Raw genomic sequence first — 12,816 nt, 5'->3', positions numbered from 1 at the left:
ACACCCCCTACTGGGTATGTGCCCAAAACCAAGGTACATGCCCTTGACCGGAATCGAACCTGGGATCCTTCAGTCCGCAGGCCGACGCTCTATCCACTGAGCCAAACCGGTTCGGCTGGAAACCTAGTTTTAATCTAATTCCAGGGCAGATTTCAAATTTAGTGACATGAGAAGGGGAATAAGGAAAATCACCTTCAGAGAAAGTGATGAACTTCAAAGGACCCTGACAAACAGCCAGAGACGTCTAACCAGCAGAAGACTAAGAGATTACAGGGGGGCTGTTTTGTAACTTAATCACCATGCCTTTCCTTGCCCAGGGAAGCAAGTATTCCTAAAGCAGTGGTTCTCAACCTTCTGGCCCTTTAAATACAGTTCCTCATGTTGTGACCCAACCATAAAATTATTTTCGTTGCTACTTCATAACTGTCATGTTGCTACTGTTATGAATTGTCATGTAAATATCTGATATGCAGGATGGTCTTAGGCGACCCCTGTGAAAGGGTCGTTCAACCGCCAAAGGGGTCTCAACCCACCTGTCCTAAAGGATCCTAACCTTGGGTTCCTATAAAAAAGACAGTACCATTTGGTGAAATCACTCCAAATTATTTGCATAAAAAAAATCTTACTCTTTCTTTTCCAAGCCAAAAAGTCAATCCTTTAGCAAGTATATCTTTATACAGGTAAGCAATATAAAACAAGATTGTAAGTCTCCAAGTTAGTTGTGGAAGTTTAATTATATACATTTCCAAATAAATTAATAAGAACCGACAGTAAATGGGTGCCAACCCAAGCTTCACTTTATCCTTTAGTTTATATAAATCCTAACATCTCCAGTGGAATGAAATTTGAAAAATAAAACCCATTTCCTTCTCTCTCATAATATGCACATTACTAAAATCCAGTCTAAATTAATCATTTTATGGAAATACTGTAAATATTGCTTAGCTGTGTTAATAAAGCAACCTAAGTTCCTTTTGTAGAGATTACAATTCATAAACAAAAAGGCATAAATGGATCTTATATATGAAAGAGCCATCGGCCCAGCACATCCACCTTTATGACACAGAAATGTTTTTGAAATTATGGTTTTTCTTTAAGCTGCAGGAGTTCTCAAGTTACCAGGTAGTGCTCAAGTTCAAACTAAGGTCAACGCATCTCTTCTTTCTCTTGCTATGAATAGCACACGGCCACCTCTTACGGTAGGAAGATAGGGAAGGAACACAGGCTGTTGCATTTCTGCCCCTTCCTGAGAAAGCCTCCAAGCTGACGGTTGTTTTGGTTTCTCTTCCTACTCGGCAAGACTGTTTAGCACTGACCATGTTTCAGCCACAAGATCATAAGAGTCACCGTCCTTGTTTTCAAACTGCACCACCAATTCTCTGATAAACGTTTTCACAAGACACTCTGGACACACCGAGAGGAAAAATGGAAAACTATGCGGGTGATTTAAAAGGCTCCCAGGGGCATCAATGCTTGGACTGAGCTTTCGAGGAAGCAGGTGGTAGCTGAACAGAGAGAACGAGAAGGTCCCCAGGTGGCCCCATGGCTGCCCCATGGCCATGGCAGGAAAGAGACACCACGTTAAAGACAAGGTGTCAGTTCAGTTTGGCCCAGTCCTGAGTCTGTGCGCCCAGCCGTTTCAGGTGCGACAATACCAGGGAGGTGTCCTGAGGACTCTCAGGCTAGAATCAGGCCTGAACATTTGACCTGCAGATGGGATCAAGGCAGTCAACTTGGGAAAAGGATTAGCAAAGATTTAAGGAAACTATAAGTAAGAGTCTTGCTTGGCAACTAGCTGGTGATTGTAAAGGAGACTATAAGATGACCAGGTTTCTGATTTGGTAACAAAAATGAGGAAAGATAAGGAGGAGAGGGAATGTGTTATTTTTATTTTTAATATGTTTTTATTGATTTCAGAGAGAAAGGAGAGGAAGAGAGAGAATCATTGATGGGTTGCCTCCTGCACATCCCCTACTGAGCATAGAGCCTGCAACCAGGAATGTGCCCTGAGGGGAATCGAACCATGACCTCCTGGTTCATAGGTCAATGCCCAACCACTGATCCATACCAGCTAGGGGGAATATGTTACTTTTAGACACACTAAAACTGTAATGCCTATAGGGCATAAAAGTAGACATATTTAGGAGGCAATTAGATACACAAATTTTAAAGAATATGAGGTTAGAGAAATAATAGCAATAATATATTACTAATAGGTAAAATGAAGACATTTGAATGTTACAGCCACTGTTCAAAGTACTTACAAGAATTATTTTATTTAAATATTACAACATGATGAATGCATTATTATTCACATTTTACAGATAAGAAAAGGAAGGATTAGAAGTTAATAATTTGCCTTATGTCACAAGTTGGCAGTTGAAAGAAATCAAGACTTGAACCCACATGATCTAATTTCAGAGCCTCCCTTTATGATTCTTTTTTTAAAATTTATCTTTATTGTTGACAGTATTACTGATGTCCCCTTTGTCTTTTTCCCCCATTGAAGTTATAAATGAAATAATGTGTACATTTATAGTCTCGACATTGAGCATCATTACATTAAATCAACACTATTTTAGTATTTCATCACGGTGACGATAATTAAGCCAAATAATTTTTTTAAAATATATTTTATTGATTTTTTACAGAGAGGAAGGGAGAGCGATAGAGAGTTAGAAACATCGATGAGAGAGAAACATCGATCAGCTGCCTCCTGCACATCTCCTACTGGGGATATGCCCGCAACCCAGGTACATGCCCTTGACTGGAATCGAACCCGGGACCCTTCAGTCCGCAGGCCGACGCTCTATCCACTGAGCCAAACCGGTTTCGGCAAGCCAAATAATTTAATTTCTTCCGACTCCATCTGTTGTTCTGTACTCCCCTCCCTCCATGACTAGTATTGTGGGAAGCCAGGCTGCCTGTCAGATGAGGGTCTGAGTCATCTGGGGAAGAAGAAAGCTCGACCCAGTGGATCTGAGCCTTTCTTACCAGCATAATTTTCTACACTAGATATGGTGGTGGAGTGACCATAAAAATAATGACATTATTATGTTCTAATAGTGTTAGAATATAAGTAAGCAAATTCAATTAGACAAAATACACTATATAACTTAGGTACAGAAATATCATTTCTTATAAAAATTGCAACTTATAACTTTAGCGATTAAACTACAGTTCCAAGCTTTATTTCTTGTGCATAATGTAGGGTAAGGATATTCTAAATGACAAAAGATAAGAATCATAGGAATAATAATAATGATGATGATAATGATAAAGTTGGCATATCTTATATGGCTAGAAAAAGCCAGGTGACAATCTATGAACCCTCTCACTTAATCTTCACATTTTATAGATGAGAAAACTGAGGAACAAAGTGATCAAGTAATTTATGCAAAATCACACAGTAGATCAGTGGGGCCAAGATTCACATGGCGGCAGCCTAAAGCTGGAGCCCTGAGCATTCTGGGTGAGATGGGGAATTTGATGTGCCCCAAGGGCTGCAGGGTACCTAGGTATTGGGTTTAAAATTACTCTGGGGGACTCTGAGGCCATGTTTCTGGATGACATTGATGTTTGAACCAGCAGACGAAGGAGATGGCCCTCCCCATGTGAGCAGGCCTCACGCGACCTGCTGGAAGCCTTGGCAGAACCAGCAGGTGGGTAAGGGAGGGTTTGCTACACGGCCCCTCGGAGCTGGGCACCAGCATTCTCTGTCTTAGGGCTCAGCTGACTTACACCAGCAGCACAACCAGGTCTCCAGCTTGCTGACTGCAGATCTCATGCCACAGCCTCTGTAGACCCTGTGAGCCAGTTCCTCACAGTAAACCCGCACACGCGTACGCAATCCCCTGGATTCTGCTGCGTGGAGACCCAGACTCACTCACCTGGACCAGTCACAAAGGGCCTCTGCGACACCAGCTCTTTGACTTCTGCGGCAAATACCTTCCAGTCTTGCTTGCCTTATCTTTTCATCTTTACCAACCAAGGTGTTTTGGATTTTATAAGGCTTTTTATGAAAGAAACTTAGAATCTATATTTCTCTGACTAATGTCAGGGCAAGAACTCAAAGCCCACAATTTTTTATTTCCATAGTATTGTGTAGACAAAGCTCAGGTTTCAATCACTTTCACACATATAAACACACCTACTTAGAATAAGCTCTTTTCTCAGTTCTACTTAAACTACCATTTTATTTTTCTAGTAAGCATGCATGGGGACATGTGAAACATACAGATCAAACCATAATCATTGAAAAACGTAGTCTAAGTAGTAGAAACAAAAAATAAAAAGCCACCTCTGACATGAGTATTATATGTTGACTTTCTATGACCAATATAAAGTGTGATAAACATCGCTCAACAAATGACAGATCATTCTTTTCTTTCTGACAGTGAAAATAGGGTTGTTTATACAAATAATGCATGCTCATTGTAAACAACTCTAAGGGAGCATTCAAATATAAGGAAGAAATCAAGTCATTTGGTCTCCCACCACTCTGAGCCACCCATGCTTGCTAACATGTCGGTGGTCATTCTGTCATACATGTTTGTACAGACACATATGCACATGCATTTATAGGAATATTAATATCCATTAGTTTATAGAAAAATATTTACCTCATGCATTCAGTTTTCAGCGTAACTAAGTCCTTATCTTCACAAGAACACCTCATCCCATATACTTGTTCACCCCAAAGGGAACCATGTCACAAATCTAATCCTTCCATATTTCTCCCATACTTTTATAATCCTATAATCATGGAATTACCAGAACAATTCAAATTCATTCTTTCAAGTTATTTTTTATATTTCAACATACATTCAGCCTTTCCCCTGTGAATAGAATTACTTTGTTTGCAATTGAATGTGAAGAATAACATTCTTCTGCACATGTTCTTAAATGTTGTATATTTATTTTTTTGTGCAAGGTTTCAGTTGTGGAATCCGTTTGAATGACATGCATTTTTTAATTTTGATACATGTTGCCAAACTCTTTAAAAAAAGTGGAAAGAGTTCACACTTCCATATTCTCCACATTGTCCTTCTAAAAATTATGTTTATATAAGTTTTGGTGGGTTTGATGGATATAAAGGAGAGCTACTTGTGACTTTAACTTGTAAGCTACTATTTGGAGAAGTTGAGACTCTTCACTTTGGTTAGCCTTTTGGACTTGCTCTTCGTCCCACTGTGTTCACAAGTCTCTGTCACTTCTTCTATGGGTTGTCTTTTCCTTGTCAGTATGTAAAAGCCTTCTGTATGTTAAATAATAACCCTTCATCTCTCATCAGCATTGCAAACAGCTCTTTTCTACATCTCCCTATTTCTTAACATTCTTTAGAGTATAATTTGTCAGTCAGAAATTTTATGTATATAATTATAGTTTTACTTAATTGCCTGTCTTTACTTTTAAAGCATCTGGGTTTTTATAGCTGATTCAGAAGTTTCCCTTTCCTCTCTTATACTTGCATAGTTCTAAGATTTTGTTTTGAAAGATTTTTAAAATTATTTCTAACATTTCCATTTTTATTCCAACTAGAATTTATTATCATGTATATTCTGAAATGTGGTCCATTTTCATTTACTTCTGGTTGGTGGCTTGTTTTTCAATATCATTAATTTGATAGCCTGTCCTGCTCATACTGGATTAAACATATATATGTTTCTTTTACCAGGACATTTACTTTCATTTTTATATTAGTTGTTCCGTATCAGGTAATCTTGTGTAATTGAGAAATTCATATATTTTGAATTTTTTTTCTAGGCCTTTCTTCACTTTTAAATTGCCTTTTTATTGGGCATTTTAACCAAAACCCTCCAAATGTTGCCAAGCTTTAAATATAAGTGAAGTCACATTAACAATTATGCCTGGTCTTGTGCAATTGAAAAATAAGTAATCTTTCTAGTAGAAATTAAATTGTCAGAGTTAGAAAAATTCATTATTAGAGATCTGCAGCTAATGTTCTGAGCCCCCGTCCTCAAATAGGAGACCAAATTCTTGTGAAATGTCCCTCTTTTCAGTATTTGTGGAAATCACCAAAGGAATGCACCTCCCTCGCCACATCAGTTGCCCTTAAGCCAGACTGTGCTTCCTTCCAACAGCCAAGCTACCGCCACCACCTGAAAGCCAGTTTGTCCAGGAAAGTGCTGGTCCCTTCTTATGCCTACAGACCAGGGAGTTGAAGAGAATATTTCTGTTTCTGCAAAACTGAGGGGAAGGAAGGAGAATGAGATAACCCAAAGGGTAACCTGGGCCATAAAGTGATACAGAAATTACTGAGACAGCTCTTCAACTTTTTTTTTTATCCTTATCTGAGGATATTTTTCTCATTGATTTTTAGAGAGTAGAAGGGAGGGAGGAGGGGGAGAGAGAAAAAGATCAATGTGAGAGAGACACATCAACTGGTTGCCTCCTGCACATGTGCCAATCTGGCTGGGATTTGAACCTGAACCCAACATGCATGCCCTTGATCAGGAATTGAACCATGACCCATCGGTCTGAGGGCTGATGCTCCTAACCACTGAGAAAACTGGCCAGTACTAGAGGCAGCTCTGTAACTTCACACATGCCACCCATTTCTCTCCACGAGCGCACATTAGCCAGCAAGATGTCTAGGTAAGTATACATTTCAATGTCAGCTGCCATGTTATATACCAAACGACTATGACCTGGAGCCCAGCACCCCAGCCAGTTTTCTATTCATTCCATGGCAAACTTTTTCTCACTCGTCTCTTAGCAGTCTGGCGTCTCTCAATTTTACAACCAACCTCATACATCCTTCAGGTATACCTCGTGTGCCTGAATTCCAAATGTTATGTAGTAGTTACTTTTTCTGAGTGGTCCCACGGAGCCAATTTAAAATGAGACAAGAGGTGAATGAGGGAAGGGAACTCCAGCCAGAGGACTGGATCTTTGCCTCGCCTTCACTGGCACACCCTACAACACATGTGTCAAGAGTCCTAGATTTAAATGTTCACCTTGAACTAACTCACCAGCTCTAGAAATTATCAATTAAATTACCAGCCCAGGGTTATCAGTAATATGCTTTATCATATGGTTCTGGTCAAAAGGCTGATACAGAACCTCTGGATTTCCTCCTTGGGCGTGCTGAGGAGAAGTAAGTCTACCTGTTCCAAAGAACTTCCATGTATCTTTTTAATAAAGCATTTTTATTTCAGAGAGGGAGGTAGAGGGAAAAAGATAAAAACATCAATGATGAGAGAGAATCATGGATTGGCTGCCTCCTGCACCCCCACACTGGGGATGGAGCCCACAACCTGGGTATGTGCCCTGACCGGGAATCAAACTGTAACCTCCTCTCTCATAGGTTGACGCTCAACAACTGAGCCACACTGGACTGGCTCATGTATCTTTCTTGATTGGATTAAATAATGCCACGAGAATTTTGCTTTCTGGGCCATACTCCCTTTAAATATAATGTTTTTTATAATTAATTCACCATTTTTTTAAACTGAGAAATAATCAGAGAAACAAGTATGTATAAATTATATTACTATAGCGTACTTTCCTGAAATTCACTGGTGATTTAGAACATTTTTAAAACAGAAGAAAATCCAATATTCCAAGGCTAGAATTCAGTTGCTTGCTTCCCAATGACTTAAAGGTCATAAATCAAGGTGAGGTCCACACACTAGCACTTGCTTGCTTTGCCCAAAGTCCAAGATGATTATACTCTGACTGTGCTCTCCAAAGCTTTAATGTGCTCTGGGGTTGAATATCACTTAAAATCACTTTACCATCTTAAAACACATTTTCTTTAAAAAACAAAATACATCTGAGTAGTGTTTTCAGGCCTCTTTTGATGCTTTTGGACTGATTTATTCTTCAATTAACCTCCTAAGACTTTGCTTTTGAAAGTCTATATTGCAGGCCTAAAGGGAAAAGGCAAAGCAGATTGAAGTTACTACTTTGGCAAAACCAAAGCAAGTAGACAAAGAAAATAAATGATATCAGCTCCTAGTATCTGAAAGAACCTAGTTATTTCCCTTTCCCTCCACTTTGTTTTATTTCTTTATCAACTACAAGCTGTTTGCAATTGCTGCAAAAGTATCCAGAAATTGTGTCAAAAGAAATCTTTTCTATAGGAAGGAAACTGTCACATTACTTCACTTTTTGGAAGGCTTTATTCCCTCTTGGCTTTTAAGAAACCCTCTCTCACTATCAGATAATTTAATAGGCATTTAATGTAATGGATGTCATGTTGTCCTCCAATAACCTCACACCTTCGTTTTTGTAGCTAACCTTCCCAATAAAACCACCCGAGCACCTCAGCTAAACACTCATTTAGCACATCACGAATCCAGCAGACCTTGACTACCTTCACAGCAAGGCAAATAAATATGTTAAGGACCATCCTGATATTCTCCTTTTGAAAGTCAAGAAACATTTAGCTTAATAGTGAACAGATTTATCACACTGAAAGGGCATATGCCCTCTGGGGCCCCCATTGAACTTGGGCCTGCTTGCCCTGCAGTCATAAGAGGGGAGTGGAGCCTGTGCAAGTTATGGGGAATTAATTCAAAATTCTATCACACTCGGTAAATGTTGAGAACAGTGCGTTCTTTATCCCAACTTTTCCTGCAATTCTGACTCCATCAGCTCTTCCTCTGAGGACAAGGCCAAGGGTTGGGGACCTCGGCTGTGGAGACAGCTCAGCTGAGTGACATTGGGGTCACACCACAGAGAGCCTGTGTCCGTCAGGATCTCAACGCGAGGCAAAACACACCAGTGTTTTCAACAAGTGTAATATGAAGAACTATGAACCGGGTAAAAGTCAACAAGCTAACAAAAGGGGTAAAGAGACCTCCCTGGTGTTTAGAGGCAGCCAAGGCAGGAGCAGCCACACCTGTGCACTGACACTAACTGACCCATTGGGTGATGCGCTAGAATGATCCCTTTTCTTTTTATTTATTTTTTTAGAAAAGAAACAAGTAGTTTTGTTTTCTATACATTTTTTTTATTGATTTCAGAGAGGAAGAGAGAGGGATAGAAACATCAATGATGACAGAGAGAAAATCAATGATTGGCTGCCTCCTGCACACCCCACACTGGAGATGGAGCCCACAACCCAGGCATGTGCCCTGACAGGGAATCGAACCATGACCTCCTGGTTCATAGGTCAATACTCAACCACTGAGCCACACCCATGACTTGCTTCTAACCAATATTAGATGGAAGGTACAATGGGATATCACCCCCAAATTAGTATATAATAGATGGGGTTTCATCTGAGGTGTGACAAGAGTCTCCAAGTGGCTTTGCCAAAGCAAACAGCCACGTGTGAACTGCTTGTGGAAAGGGCCACACGAAATAGAACATCGGTGACCTCGGGGCTGGAGGGTGGTTCGGCCAGTGCTCAGTGAGATCCTAGGGCCCGAGTCCTACAGCCACAGGGAAATGAATTCTGGATAAAACACACACGCGCGCGCACACACACACACACACACAAAGAAAAAAAAACAGGCAACAACAAAAAAGATGAAAGATGATTCCTCCCTAGTCCAGTCTCCAGATGAGACTACAACACAGCCGACACCTGGATTCCAGCCGGGTTACACCCAAGAGGAAGGCCCAGCCAAAGTGTGTGCAGACTTCTCATCCGTGGAAACTGTGAGATAAGACTAGTGCATGTGTTCAGCCTAGCGAGTTTGGCTCAGTGTTTCTCTCACATAGATGTTTGTCTTTCCCTCTCTCTAAAATCAATGGAAAAAGTATCTTCGGGTAAGGATTAAAAATAAATAAATAATAATAAATAAATAATAACTACACGTGTTCAGTTGCTAGGTTTGTGGTCATTTCTTACACAGACACAGAAAATTACCACACCCCTAGTGCTGAGGAAAATGCCTACGAAGACTTAGAAACTTAGAGAAGAAAGTCACATTAGGACTGAGGTTAGACTTCTGTGGACATAAAAAACCACTGCAGAAGCACACCACCCAGTGCTCTGGCCAAGACAGCTTTCTGGAGACCCCTCACCACTACAGACCCTACAGGTCGCCGGCCCTCTCGTCCCAGGACCCACTGGAAAAGTCGCTCTCACCCTTTAGCCCTGCATCCCCCACATCCCACAAGCGGAGCCGAACTCCAGCACAGAAACAATTAATAAAACTGAAGGTCCAACCATAGTGTCACAACACAGGCAAAGGGGTGCAGGCCGGCAGCTGAGAGGGGATAAATCGACAACGGCCTGATGTCTAAACTACAGGTCCTGGTGTAGTCTCTCATGAAACTCGTTTGTCCTGGGGTAGGAGAAGCCACAATAGGAAAGGAAAGGGGAACCTTTGATTGTGAGGTCGGAGTTGAAGGCTAGTGAATGTCTAGAAGGCTCCCCATTCCTGAACACGTTAGTGAAGAGACAGCACACCAGGGCCGACAGGGATCTGACTCCTTCCTGACACACATGCTACACGTGAAGATTCAACCTCTCGAAATGACAAGGTAAGCACAGTGTCCAGATTCTACCATAAGCCAGGCATAAAAATGGCATCAGCATTAGCATTTTATTTCCCTCACGTACAATTTTCAGTGCTATTCCAACATCGTTTCAAGTACTCATTAAAACATAACCACGGCCTTTGACCTTAAAATTAACCAGCAAAAGAAATTACGTAGCAACTACATAGCACTTTGCAGATGTTCTGGTTTGTGTAGCTCATATCATCATGTCAAGAAGCTCATAGCATTTTCAAACTTTTCCCCTTGGGGCTCAAGTCAGTAACTACTGGTGGAGTTACTATTTTTAGGCAATTACAATGAGGTGAAAGAGCTCCCTTAACTTAGTTTGGAATACAGAATTTAGAAAGACTAGTCTTTCCTTTTATCTAATGTATTCGTCAGTGATATCTAGTTTTTACTAAACTTACTAGTACATATTAAAAATGCATTCATACGTATGTGTTCACACTTACCTACACTTACTCCATGCTGATGTTGCTAGTATGTTATGGTCCAATAGTTATCTATTCAAATAATGAACTCAAAACTATATTGTATTAGAGAAGACAGATACCCAAGCCATAGCCATTGTTAAATAATTATATACATTTGCACATATGCTGACCCTACTGCTCTGATGATGTCCTCAGTATATTTTCCATCTCTTAGCTCTGCCATGTGATGGATATTGGCTTCATTTGCTTGCAAACGAGTCTTCTCCATTTGGTGGTAGCAAGTTAACAAGAGGGTTGGAAATGTGAGATATGGAGATGTGGCTACAAAGAGCTTCAAAATATACTGGCCATGGTAACTCCAAAGTAAAGAGAGTCACTCATCCTTCATCTATGATAGAAACATCAAGGAACGTCTTCGCTTAGCCCAGATTGAGTTAAAAATGCTCGGCCTTGAGCAAATTGTTGTGACCAGGGCAGTGAGGTACTGTGATGAGCCAAGTCTAAAGTACAATCCCTGTTGGGCCAGAAAAATAGGGTACTGACATTCCCTCCCGCTGGGACCAGTGGAGAGAGGAAGGGATGGGGATTTTATCAGAAAAAGGGGTGAAGGGATTCTAGCCTGAGGGAAATGACCACTGTTCATTGTAGGTGCCCCCGCCGCTCCCTGCAGTGGTGAAAGCCCCGAATTCCCTCAGCCACCATGAAGAGCCGCCTTCAACCTGCTTGATTGAAGAGAATGATAACATTTCATGAGATTAAACACTTGGTCCCCCAGCATTCTGGCAGGTCTGCTCATTTGTCTAACAAAGAGCCAGCTCTGTGGAAGGCTGACCAGGCCCCAAAGAGATAAAGATCCTGAGATCTCAGAACATTCAGCTACAACACGTGTAGGAGCTGTATCAGCTAAGCACCCCTTCTGCCACTGCGGACCACACGCCTTGTCTAATAATTTCTCAAAGGACGAAGCCTTATGAATGAGGATTCTTTCAAGTGATACAAAGTCCAGGCAAACAATAAAAATATGCCAGTGGTTCTCAACCTTCCTGATGCCGCGACCCTTTAATATAGTTCTTCATGTTGTGGTGACCGCCAACCACAAAATTATTTTCGTTGCTACTTCATAACTAATTTTGCTACTGTTATAAATCATAATGTAAATATCTGATACGCAGGATGTATTTTCATTGTTACAAATTGAACATAATTAAAGCATAGTGATTAATCACAAAAACAATATGTAATGATATATGTGTTTTCCGATGGTCTTAGGCGACCCCTGTGAAAGGGTCGTTCGACCCCCAAACGGGTCACGACCCACAGGTTGAGAACCGCTGGTCTAGACCTAGTGACCCTTCCTGTGCATGCTGTCGAAGAACATATCAGACACACAGCAATGTGTTTCACGTCTCAAGAGCTCTGGTTTATGTTGGATCCCATCTTTACTCTTCTACCTACAACAAATATGTAATGGGATAAATATTTTATATGTGAAGATATTTTATAGACATCTAGTGTTAATACGATGCTTAAACACATATCCACAATATACAAAGAGGAAGGCTTACTCTAGACCAGTGGTCGGCAAACACAGTAGTTAACAGAGCCAAATATCAACAGTACAACAATTAAAATTTCTTTTGAGAGCCAAATTTTTTAAACTTAAACTATATAGGTAGGTACATTGTTATTAGCTTAATTAGGGTACTCCTAAGGCTTAGGAAGAGCCACACTCCTAAGGGGCCAAAGAGCCGCATGTGGCTCGCGAGCCGCAGTTTGCCGACCATGGCCCTAGACCTATGCAAAATGAGGATTTTTAGTTCTGGTAACAAAAACTTGGAATATTAGTAATTTAAATAAAAAGTTCATTTCTGTGTCTAGTAATAATCCTGAAGGTAGACAG

Source organism: Myotis myotis, unplaced genomic scaffold (genome assembly GCF_014108235.1).
Source record: "Myotis myotis isolate mMyoMyo1 unplaced genomic scaffold, mMyoMyo1.p scaffold_m19_p_8, whole genome shotgun sequence".
NCBI classification, from domain to species: Eukaryota; Metazoa; Chordata; class Mammalia; order Chiroptera; family Vespertilionidae; genus Myotis; species Myotis myotis.
This window is presented reverse-complemented; position numbering follows the sequence as displayed.